The sequence below is a fragment of the Vulpes lagopus genome, chromosome 1 (genome assembly GCF_018345385.1).
Source record: "Vulpes lagopus strain Blue_001 chromosome 1, ASM1834538v1, whole genome shotgun sequence".
Lineage (NCBI taxonomy): Eukaryota > Metazoa > Chordata > Mammalia > Carnivora > Canidae > Vulpes > Vulpes lagopus.
Window position 1 is genome coordinate 131693180 of NC_054824.1, and position 11439 is coordinate 131704618.

General features: G+C 46.2%; 1 long non-coding RNA gene across 2 annotated transcripts; it reads right to left on the minus strand.

Annotated features, from left to right (window-relative positions):
* Positions 1-6355: 6355 nt before the first annotated feature.
* On the minus strand, positions 6356-10424 carry LOC121471464. 2 transcript variants are annotated; one of them, XR_005982691.1, is made up of 3 exons: positions 10158-10424; positions 7821-7986; positions 6356-6637 (listed from the first exon to the last, which is right to left on the minus strand). It is a non-coding gene; the product is annotated as an uncharacterized LOC121471464 (long non-coding RNA). The 2 variants fall into 2 exon arrangements; XR_005982692.1 differs by having other exon boundaries at positions 7821-8002.
* Between the last annotated feature and the right edge of the window lie 1015 nt (positions 10425-11439).

Sequence of the window (11439 nt, forward strand, 5' to 3'; positions counted from 1 at the left end):
CCAGTTGGTGTTTAGGGGAGGGCAAGATTCAGCCTGAGAACCAAGCCTGCACAAGTCCTCAGGCAGCCAACCTCCTGAGCATATCCTACAGGCCAGGACCTGTGCCCAACATGTCACATGCATTTTCATCCATCCTCTGCTCAATCTTTGGGAGGGGCCTTATAGCCCCACGTGACCACAGGGTTCCTCCTCATCACTTGCCTCTGGACCTGCTATGCTTTGGGCTCCTTAATTTCATGATATTCCCACAGGCTACAAAGGCAAAGAGACAACCTCTCACTTGGAAGAAGATATGCAGGGACACCACTGAGCAGGGAGCCTGATGTGGGGCGCCATCCCCGGGATTATGACCTGAGCCGAAGGCAGATGCTTAACCGACTGAGCCACCCAGGAGCCCTAAACTTTCAATTTTTTTCTCTACTACCAGTCTGCTTGTGGCCTCCAGTTGTCAGCTCTGCCTCTTCAGAAAAGGACTAAAGCCCTGAGGAAAGTAGGTACTTCTGTAATTCTCCTAAGGATAGCTTTAGGGAAGAGTCTTATCTCCAGAGGATGCAGGATGCCAGGCAGTTTGGAGCAAGCTTTCTGCTTTCAGGCCCCCACGGAGCTCTCCAAGCGTGAGCATCTCTCTCCATAGCTCTTGGCTTCCCTTCCACACGCTCATCCTCAAGGACATCCAACTAAGACAGGGCTAATCCAGCCCTATGCCTTCAGCCCACATCCAGATGCAAGAGGAGCACAAACATTCAATGGGAGAGCTCAATGAGAAGGGTTGTCCATGACTCAAGAGGGAGGTGGCCTCCCTTGCCACTGAGCCAGACAGTTGTGATGCCACTGAGCCAGACAGTTGTGGGACACGGTGGGCAGAGCAAAGAAACTGGTCATACCCCTTCCTTCTTACCATGCTTCCATCTGAGATTTAGAATTAAATCTGGGAGGAGTTGACTTTTTTAAAAAAGATTTATTTATTTATTTATTTATTTGAGAGAGAGAGCAGAAACAGGAGCGGCAGAGGGAGGGTGAGCAGCAGAGAATCTCAAGCAGGCTCCATGCCCAGTGTGGAGCTCGATGTGGGGCTCCACCCCCAGGACCCCGAAATCACCACCTGAGCTGAAATCAAGAGTTGGACATTCATTGACTGAGCCACCCAGGAGCCCCTGGGGGGTTAACATTTTAAATTAAATGGGCACTGGATGCTTCCAACCCTTAAAGTAAAAGTAAGTCCGAGATGGCGAGTCAGGAATGGAAATTCAACTAAGTATGTTTAAAGACAGAAAGCAAAATAAAGCCTTTTCTTGTTGTGCCCCTGTCAGGTCAGCCTACTAAGTAGGTTTCCTTTCTCCAGGCCCAAGAGACTCTGTCCTCCCTGGGGAAATCCTTCTTGCTTTGGGTTTATTCCAGACTATTTGGATCTGACCTATGAGTATAGACTATAAGAAGATAGAGCCTATCTGACTTAGAGGCCACGCTACTCAGCTGCCTGGTGCATGCTTCCCGAGGGAAAGTGAGGACAGGGCCCACCCCAGCTCAGACAGATGCTAGGCAAAGGGAAATTATAAGAAGGAAAAAGTGTGTAGAGATGACAACTTTCAGAAACCCTCAGTCTGGACACGCCAGTAAAAATAAAACAAGTAAACAAAAACAGATCAGAATGGTAAAGAAGAGGGCTGCCCACGCAAGGAAGCATCTGTGGTTTCCCCAAGTGACAGGGGACATGATGGGTCTTTCTGCTCACACACACCCTTGGCCTTTAGACCAGCTGGAGAATCTCTATTTGGGGCCTTGGTTTTCCCTACTGTCAAAATAGACACCAGAGCTGGTTCCAACGACCTTACACGAGTGGCACGGAGTCAAATACAATTTCATGGCCTTAAATGAAAAAGAAACTCTGAAGACTAGCCACACTGTACCCAAAATTTCCCTTGTCGTCATCATTGCCAATTACTGAGGCCTTTATGGAGCCTGGTTACCTCTGTAATTCTCCTAAAGATATATTTAGGCCATTCTTGCTTTGTAACTCTCTTCAAGACTTTGTAATAATACAGTATTCTGCTAATTTTAAACATGCGCAGTCCCAGCTCACAAACAAGCTGTGTTCCTAAAAGTAGATGTGCAGGTTTATTTGTTGGCTCTCAGAACTCACTAGCACATAAAAACAGTGTGAAAACAAATCGATGATAGCATGGGCAGTCAAACTGGTACGAAATAATACTGTTGCGATACGGTAATAAAGTCAAGAAGAAAAACACATGCATATTATAAATGATCAAATAATAGTACACTGATTAGCTTAAATCCAGGTACTTAAAAAATTCTCCACAAACACTTGAATGTTGCTGTTTCCTGCATCTGGAAGCCTTGTGCTGGGTAAAAAGCCCATGGAACAAGGGGAGATGTGGAAAATTGTGATGGAATTCCTGGCAAGTCAGAGCAACCCACACATTTCCCCTCTCGGACTTCCCTTCCCGGAGCCAGCCTCCTGAACCGTCTCTATCCACCGACCACTTCCTGGCTCCACCCCACCCTTAACACATTTCTCCATCTTCCTCCTCTACCTGTAGCATGAAGGACAGCCACACACAAGATGTCAAGGTTTAGGGAAAAAGAGTCTGCCATTTCTATTTTCATATTTATTGAGATAATTTAACTGCAAAACAGAAAAGAAAGCTGCAAGTCCTTAATTGCCAGATTCTAACCCAGCCTGATCTGAGTGGCCAGATTTGCTTTGGTGGCACCACATCTGACCCGAGGGGACCCTCTGAGGGCCCATTCTAAATCAGTCTCTCTCTAGCATGAGTTTCCCCATTTAGGGCTGCAGACCACATGCCAGTAAAAAATAAAAATGTGGGGCCCCATATTTTAATTAAAACTATTAAGAATTTCAAGACCGTGACCAGCAGAGCATTCTATTCAGTCACAGAGCACCTATGCTGTGTCACTGTACAGGCTGCATACACTCTGAATGTGGCACCAACCTGTTGAACAATCTTGACTCTCCTAGGTCATGACTATTTCCTGTCCAGATCTCCAGGTGAGTTTCTTTAGCCTCCTTCTGTTAGAAAGGCACCTCTGGCTCCTGGCCTTAGAGACTCCCTTTGCTCCAAGGGCCTAAGTCCATCTGGCTAAGCAGGTAGTGCTCTAACCCAGCACTTTCGCTCTAGTCTCACTGGAACTCTGTACCAAACTTCCCCTAGTTTGAGCTTCTGAGAATTAGAACACAGTGCTCTGGGGCAGAAGCAACAAGCATATGGCCACAGGGTCACAGTGGGTCCTTCCTGTTTTAGCACCTGTTTGCTCACTGGCCAACACTTTCAGCATGCTGGCTATATGCAGGCCTTTCTTCAGTCCTTTAGCCAACATTAAACCCCAGTGTGATTATTCATATTATGTATCAGCTTGACTAGACCACAGGGATGCCCAGATATTTGATCAAACATTATTCTGTGAGGGTGATTTTGAACGAGATCAACATTTGACGCAGCGGGCTAAGTAAAGCAGATGGCTCACCCTCTATGGGGGTGGGCACCATCCAATCAGGTGAAGGCCTGAGTAGAACAAAAAGGCTGACCCTCTCATGACTAAAGGAAAAAACATCTCCCGCCTGATTGCCTTGAGCTGGAACATCGGTCTCCTGCCTTCAGACTCAGACTGAAACATTGGATCCTCGTGGGTATCCCACCTGCTGGCTTCTGGCTTGGGACTTCCACCATCAGAGCTCCTAGGTCTTCAGCTTGCTGACTACAGAGCTTGGGACTTGTCAGCTTCTGTGGTCATGTGAGCCAGTTCCTTATAATAAATCTCTATCTACTTACCTATTATCTATCTATCATCTATCTATCTATCTATCTATCTATCTATCTATCTATCATCATCTATCATATCTATAAAATAAGTGTTTGCTTTTATATGTCAATAGGAATGTATCTATATGTATGTCCTATCAGTTCTATTTCTCTGGAGAGCCCTAACAGAACCAGTCTGTCCAAAAACTGCAGTTAGGGTTGAAAGTGCTCATAACGACAAGCAAGTGGCCAAAAGCCACCAGAAACACCACTGTAGTTGACCTAGTGGGTTTATTACTCATCATACTGGAGAGAATGCTCACCAAGGGACCTGTGGGGCATTGACATAAGAGGGTATTAGAAAGAACTACAGTAGAATCGGGGTTTTGAGAGTATTTGAGAAGGACCCTGGGTTGCACAAAAAGATGAGGACAAAAAAGTGAGACAATCCTGTGATTGAGTATCTCGACAAAACTTATCTAGAGGAGGGTTCACTAGAGCAGGGATAAAGCTGTAGCTGGTAAAGCAGCAGCAGTCTCGGGGTGCCGGGTGGCTATCGGTTGAGCATCCACGTCGATGCTCAGGTCAGCCCAGGTGATGATCTCTGGGTTGTGAGATCGAACCCCATATCCCATCGGCCTCCTCGCTCAGTGGGGGGTCTGCTTGAAATGAGAGGGGTCTCTCCCTCTGTCCCTCCCGCCGCTCATGCCCCTGCTCTCTCTCTCTTATTCTCTCTCTCAAATAAATAAATCTTAAAAAAAAAAAAAAAAGCAGCCATTCACATAGCCAAGATGGGGATTTTTTAAAAATTTTGGCACAAATTGGGTGATGGGTGGCACAATAACTCTGTGTTTGTGCTTGGACGAAATTATGAAGTGACCTTGTTTTGACTCACTTTACCACGATTTCACAGTGGCCTTTCCTGATGTTGGTGCTCTGTGAGGTCTTTTACGCCCCCGCCCCATGTCCAGTCATTTCTACTCCCCTAGTTCTCCTAACGCCTGCCCCTCCACCGGGAAGAGAGCCAAAAGTTTTACTGGGGAAGCAGATGGGTTGGATGTCCCCTGTGCCAGATGGAGGGACCCCGGGACCTTCTGAGGGCAGTAGCCGCGACACACACAAGCTTTTCTCTTGCTTATTGTGACTCCCTTTCTAAAGTCCCTTTACCACCTATTACCAGAAACCAAGGGCTGTGCCGAACCTTTTACATATATTCACAAATTCAAACCTTAAAACAACCCTAGAAGGCAAGTACAGGATTGTTTTCATTTATTGATGAGGTTGTCATGGCAAAACGAGGTAAACAATTGTCAACAACAAAACTACTGTCCACCCACCATTAAAAAGACTGTCTTGTGCTTGAGCACACACCCAATCATGAATTATCAGGTATTGAGTGCTTATCATTTAAGGCTAATAGTTTTAAACACCTCATCCTTTTTAATCTGTATATCACAGCAAAATCAGAGAAGCTCCCTTTCTGTCTGCACACTATTCCCAGAGTAAAATACCCTTTGCCCTGGATCTAAAACCTGCACTGCTCCCCACTGCCTAAGAATCAAGTCCAAATGCCCTAATACCAATACTCTATCCAATCTGGCTCTCAAGTACTCTGTCATCATTTGTTCTCCCTTTTTTCCTACGTGAGTCACATCCATACATCACTGAACCTACCAAATGCACCTCCACATCTGTAGCGAGAATATTCCCATCCCCCTACCCCGATCGGAATTCCAGCCCACCTTTCCAACTCAGGCTTCCTCTGTGCAGTTTTCCTGGCAAGTATCCTGTGCTGCATCACATTGGGGTTTTGTTTTTGTTTTTGTTTTTTTGCATCACCCATGTTGTCTCAATGAGACCTACGGCCGGTAGTTTGCAAGATGATCACAGAAGTTTCTCCCATGCCTATCTATACACATGCCCCTACACAGTATGACTTGCCTTTTCCACTTCTACAGTCAAGAGGGTCTATGTCTCAGTCTCTGGATCTGAGTTTGAATCTAAATCTGACTTGTTTGGGCCAATGGAACATTAGAGAACTCTGACAGCACCATGTAATGAGTCTGGGCTAGCCAGAGAAGGGTGAGTAACCATGAGGAGCAGAGATGGGTTATCCTAGCTGGTCAGCCAAAGACAAGCTGTTCTAGACCAACCAGTCTGCTAATTGCCAAATGTAAGAGTGAAGCCCTTCTAAATCATCCAGCCCCAGCGAGGCTGGCCTAAACAGAAAAGTCTCCCAGCCAACCTATGGAATTGTGGACAAAATAATAAATGTCTTGGGGTGCCTGGGTGGCTCCGTCGGTTGGTTAAACATCCAACTCTAGATTTAGGCTAGGTCAAGATCTCAGGTCCTGGGATGGAGCCCTGCATCTGGCTCCACACTTGTCTGGAGTCTGCTTCTCTTCCTCTACCCCTCCCCCTACCTCTCTCTCAAATAAATAAATAAATCTTTTAGCATTTTTTTTTTTAATTTTTATTTATTTACGACAGTCACACACACAGAGAGAGAGAGAGAGAGGCAGAGACACAGGCAGAGGGAGAAGCAGGCTCCATGCACCGGGAGCCTGATGTGGGATTCGATCCCGGGTCTCCAGGATCGCGCCCTGGGCCAAAGGCAGGCGCCAAACCGCTGCGCCACCCAGGGATCCCATAAATAAATCTTTAAATACTACTAATACAATAATAATAAAGGTTTGTTTTTGTATGCCATTACATTTTGGGATGGTTTGTTCCACAGCAAAACATCAACACCTCCAACTGCAGTCGAAGAAGAAAAGGCAGTGCTTCTGGGTGCCCTGCACAGGTTCAGTGATGTTCCGCTTGATTGCCGTGGGCCTGATCGTGGCTCCCCTGATAGACTGTAATAAAAACACACCCAATCATGAATTATCAGGTATTGAGTGCTTATCATTTAAGGCTAATAGTTTTAAACACCTCATCCTTTTTAATCCTCTCAGCAGCCCCATGAGACAGGAACTATTAGTTCTTTGCAGATCAGAAAAACGAAGCACTAGGTTAAGTAACTGGTCCACGGCCACAGAGGTAGTGAGTAGCAGTTCTGTGGCTTGAACCCAAGTGTTTTTTTTGTCTTTCCAGAAGCCTGTGCCAGTTTTGCTCTGGCCTGTTGATAGCTGTTAAGAGACTGCACTGTCTCCTTTCCTCTCTTCCTCTTCCTCCAGACCTTCAGGGATCCTGCAGCCTGGCAGTTCCCCGGGTGGTTACTGGTCTCCTGCAATTTTAGCTCTTAGAGGATTGCAAGTGCTTCTTACACATCTCTTTTATTTCTTGTTTGCTTTATCTTTTCTAAAGCTCAAAACAAAGAGGAGAGAGCACAACCTGCTCCCTCCAGGCGGCTTCAGAAAGAGAGCCTTCCAGAACTGGCAGCCAGCATTTAGCCAACACCAGCCCAGCCCCAGGTTGCAAGTGCCTTAGAGGAGGGGCTGGCTGGGGCCCAGTCCCAGCGCCAGGCACAGGGCTGGCATGCCCCAGCCAGCATCGGGGGCTGAGTTTTTAAAATTTGTTAAGGAATTTTTTTAAAAGAAGAAAAGTCTAGAGTGATCCCTGCCTCCCCTCCCTCCCAGATAGGGTCCCCAAGCCCCCTTCCCTCCTCCCCTTCCTTTTTCTCAGTGCTTCCCTCCCTCGCTCCTTCTCAGCCCTCCACTTCCTGCCGCCCTCTCCCTCTCCCTCTTGACTCGCCAGATCACCTTTCCTTCTGGTAAAGTCTGACCTATAGTAACTGCGCCTAATTCAGATCAGTGTTCCTGAGTTACCATGGCAACCGGCTGCTGCTAAGGCTTTTCAGCAGTCCCTTCTCCCCTATATTTTAAATAGAAAATCTGCATGCTGCATCTTGTCCTTCCCCACTTGCCGCTGCCAGTTTGAGCAAAACTCCAGCCCCAGATTCTCTACCACCTTTAAATGTTGTTAAGCAGCCATATCCCCTTTACATTATTCTGGATGTATTTTGAATCCCTTCAGATATAATGTCATCTGTTTAGTTAATTCCAAATACATCAGTCCACTTTTCTCGGTGGAGTGTACCTGGCTTACTGAGTGAGGGTGGACAAGTTGAATCTGTCCTTATGCAGAGGCGGCGACAGGAGCTCAATTGTGCACACTGAGCAGGCCCGGTTCTGGTGGCAGCACACGTGCCTCCTGGGGAAGGCTGGAGCAAACCAAAACTGCCCCAAGGAATTGTCCAGGTGGCCTGGAGCAGGCAAGAGCTTGTGAAAACAGGAAAACACCCAGAACTCAGCATCCCCTCTAAGCCCTTGCTGAGCAGAAGATCATAAATCTGTTGCAGAGGTAAAAAAATGTCCTTTGAAATCAAGAGGGATGCCTGGGTGGCTCAGCAGTTGAGCATTGCCTTTGGCTCAGGGCATGATCCTGGAGTCACGGGATCGAGTCCCACGTCGGGTCCCTGCATGGAGCCTGCTTCTCCCTCTGCCTGTGTCTCTGCCTCTCTCTCTCTCTCTCTCTGTCTCTCTCTCTCTCTGTGTGTCTCTCATGAATAAATAAATAAAATCTTGGGGATCCCTGGGTGGCTCAGCGGTTTGGCGCCTGCCTTTGGCCCAGGGCCTGATCCTGGAGTCCGGGGATTGAGTCCCAGATCGGGATCCCGGCATGGAGCCTGCTTCTCCCTCCTCCTGTGTCTCTGCCTCTCTCTCTCTCTCTCTTCTCTCTCTCTGTCTATCATGAATAAATAAATAAATCTTTAAATAAATTTTTAAATAAATCTTTAAATAAATAAATAAAATCTTAAAAAAAAGAAATCAAGCAGAGTGAATAACTGAGTGTTATTCTTGACCTTCTTACTGAACTTCCTGTGCTGTGTGAGCTTGGGCAAGTTCCTTACCCTCTCTGCACCATCTCAGTAGTCTGTCTTTCACAGTTATTGGGGGGAAAAACTGGACTAAGTATGTAAAAGGACCAAGAGTAGTGTTCTTGGCATACGCGGTAAAGACTAACTGCCGTTATTCTAGTTACTATCCTGGGCAGAGTCTTCCAAGGCGGCATGGAGGTGCAAAGCCAGAGTGGGATCCCAAGAAGCCAACACCAAGGTTACCAAATAATCAATCTAGCTTCATAGCTGCTAACCAAACCAGAAACCATGGTCTGAACACACCGAGGTTCAGGATATGAGCTGTACTCAGAAGCTAAGCCACAGGGCCTCCTCAGGTACTGTTGCAAGAGCAACATCCTAGAGTTGTCAGCACGAAGAAGTTGACCCATTGAAGGAACCATATACTGATGGCTTTCAAAGTCCCACCCCACCCCCACACACCTTCTCCTTGGGCTCCTGCAGCTGGAATGGTATTAGGCAGGACCAAGACTAGGTGTGGAACAGTGTAAAAGAAAGAACTTGCATAGGCCCAGGAAAAAAGGCTGAGCAAACAGAGAAAGGGCCTCTTGACCTGGGCATGAATTGGGTTTGGTTCCAAGGCTGGAATCTTAAACTTGAAAAATATGGCAGCATGCAGAAGAGTCTTCAGTGGGGTGCACAGCAGGATGGTAAGTGAGACATTTCCTGAGGTCAAGGACAACAGAGGCCAGAGCAGCATGGCTGTACATACTGAGACTATATCTCAAAAAGCAACCACAGCCCCAGGCGCCCTTCTAGGACATACCAGGAGGGCTGGGAAGAGGTCAGATAGAGCCAGCGGTGGTTCCTTCTTTGGAAGCTGTTTCCCAGGCAGAGGGAGCAAGACCGAGAATTTGGCACCTCTTGGAAGGTGATGGGATACAGTTTTAGAAAAATTTAAGTGAGAGATTGCAGTTAAAGCTTCTCCTGATGGCAGAAGAAGAAGGGGAGCCAGCTGTACTTCCAGAGGCAATGGTCGCATGAGTCAGCCATGAACTCGCTGAGACAAAACTGATGATTTTGTCACAATTCAGGCATTGCTGAATGGAATACAAAAAGTGTAACCCCCCATGGAAGGGATTAGGAAACTGGAACGTCTAGAAAAAGATCATATGCAATTACCCCTTAATACAGCAACTCACCCAACCTTTACACGCCTGCTTATCTTAAAATTTCACCTTAAAAAGTCACCTCTTCCTTTTTTTTTTTTTTAAGATCTTATTTATTTATTCATGAGAGATACACAGAGAGAGGCAGAGACACAGGCAGAGGGAGAAGCAGGCTCCATGTAGGGAGCCCCACGTGGGTCTTGATCCCAGGACACCGGGATCATGACCTGAGCCAAAGGCAGACGCTCAACCACTAAGCCACCCAAATACCCAAAAGTCAACTCTTCCAATAGACTTCCCTTGACTTCTTCAGCTAAAGGAGAAGTTACCTTACCCTGTCACCTCTATTCGGTCAGCCTATTCATTCTCTTCTTGATTTTTATCATGAGTCAAATTCCCCTTACTTACCTATCATGTTCACTTGTTTGTTTTCTTTCTTAAAAGTAAGTTCATTCCAAAATACAAAGGGAAGAAAGACCAGTGACCCTGTGGAAAAGAGGGGCTAGATAAGAAGGCAATTCACAGAAAGAGAAACTCATGGTCCTTCAACATTAGGAAAGATGTTCAATCTTTCTCACAGTAACAGCATTGTTTATTAGAACCATGATACCTTTTCTCCTGGCCAGATGGACCCCCAAAAATCCAAAAACTGGAAAAGATATTTTGTGGAGGAGGCAATGGAAGAACTAACATATTCATGCATTCTGGTTGGCCAAGAAAAGGATTGGGAATCTGGAATATCCAACGAAAATAAAGTACATGTGATATGACCTTTGACAGAGCAATCCTTCTTCTAAGAACCTTTCACACAGATACACTGACAAAAATATGCAATATCACCAGCATAAGGCTATGAATTACAGCACTGTTTGTAATCAGTATCAAGGGCCTGGAAACAGCCCAGTTTTCTATAAAGAGGGAACTGGAATGAATAAAATAGACTACATCCATGCAGTGGAACACAATACAGCTACACAAAGGAATGAGGAGGATCATCATCCACTGTTCTAGAGCTATCACTTGCCCGTTCACTTATGTCATTAAGTGAACAAAGTCATGGTGCAGGACAGCGTGTGTTTGTGCATGGTTCCAAAGTCAAAACCCTAAGACAAGACTCCTTCAGTCAAGTCTAGTTTCCATCCCTACCCCTCTCCATCCCATTTCCTCCTGTCCCCATTAGTATTCACAGCAATAGTAAGTGTATACATAGAATTAGCTCAGCACACATACTTGGTTTCCTATTAATACTGTGATAAGTCACCCCTAATTTAGTGGCTTAAAACAACATACATTTCTTCTAGAAGCCACAATTCTGAAAGGACTCTTGTGGGGCTAAAATCAAGGGGCTGGTACTACTGATTCCTTCTGGAGGGGAGAATTCAGTCCCTTGCCTTTTCTGGCTCCTAGGGGCTGCCTATATTCCGTGGCTTGTCACCCTTTCCTTCCTCCTCACAGTGCATCTCTCCAGTGTCTACCTCCATCCTCACATCGCCTTCTCTTCTATGTGTATCAAGTATCCCTCTGCTTCCCTGTTATGAGGATCACTGTGATTACATTGAAGGCCCATCTAGATGATAATTCAGAATAATCTCCCCATCTCAGAAGCCTCAACTTAATCATATCCACAATGTTTGTTTTCACCATGTCAGGTAACATTCAGGTTCCAGGGCGTAGGACCTTAGGATCTTTG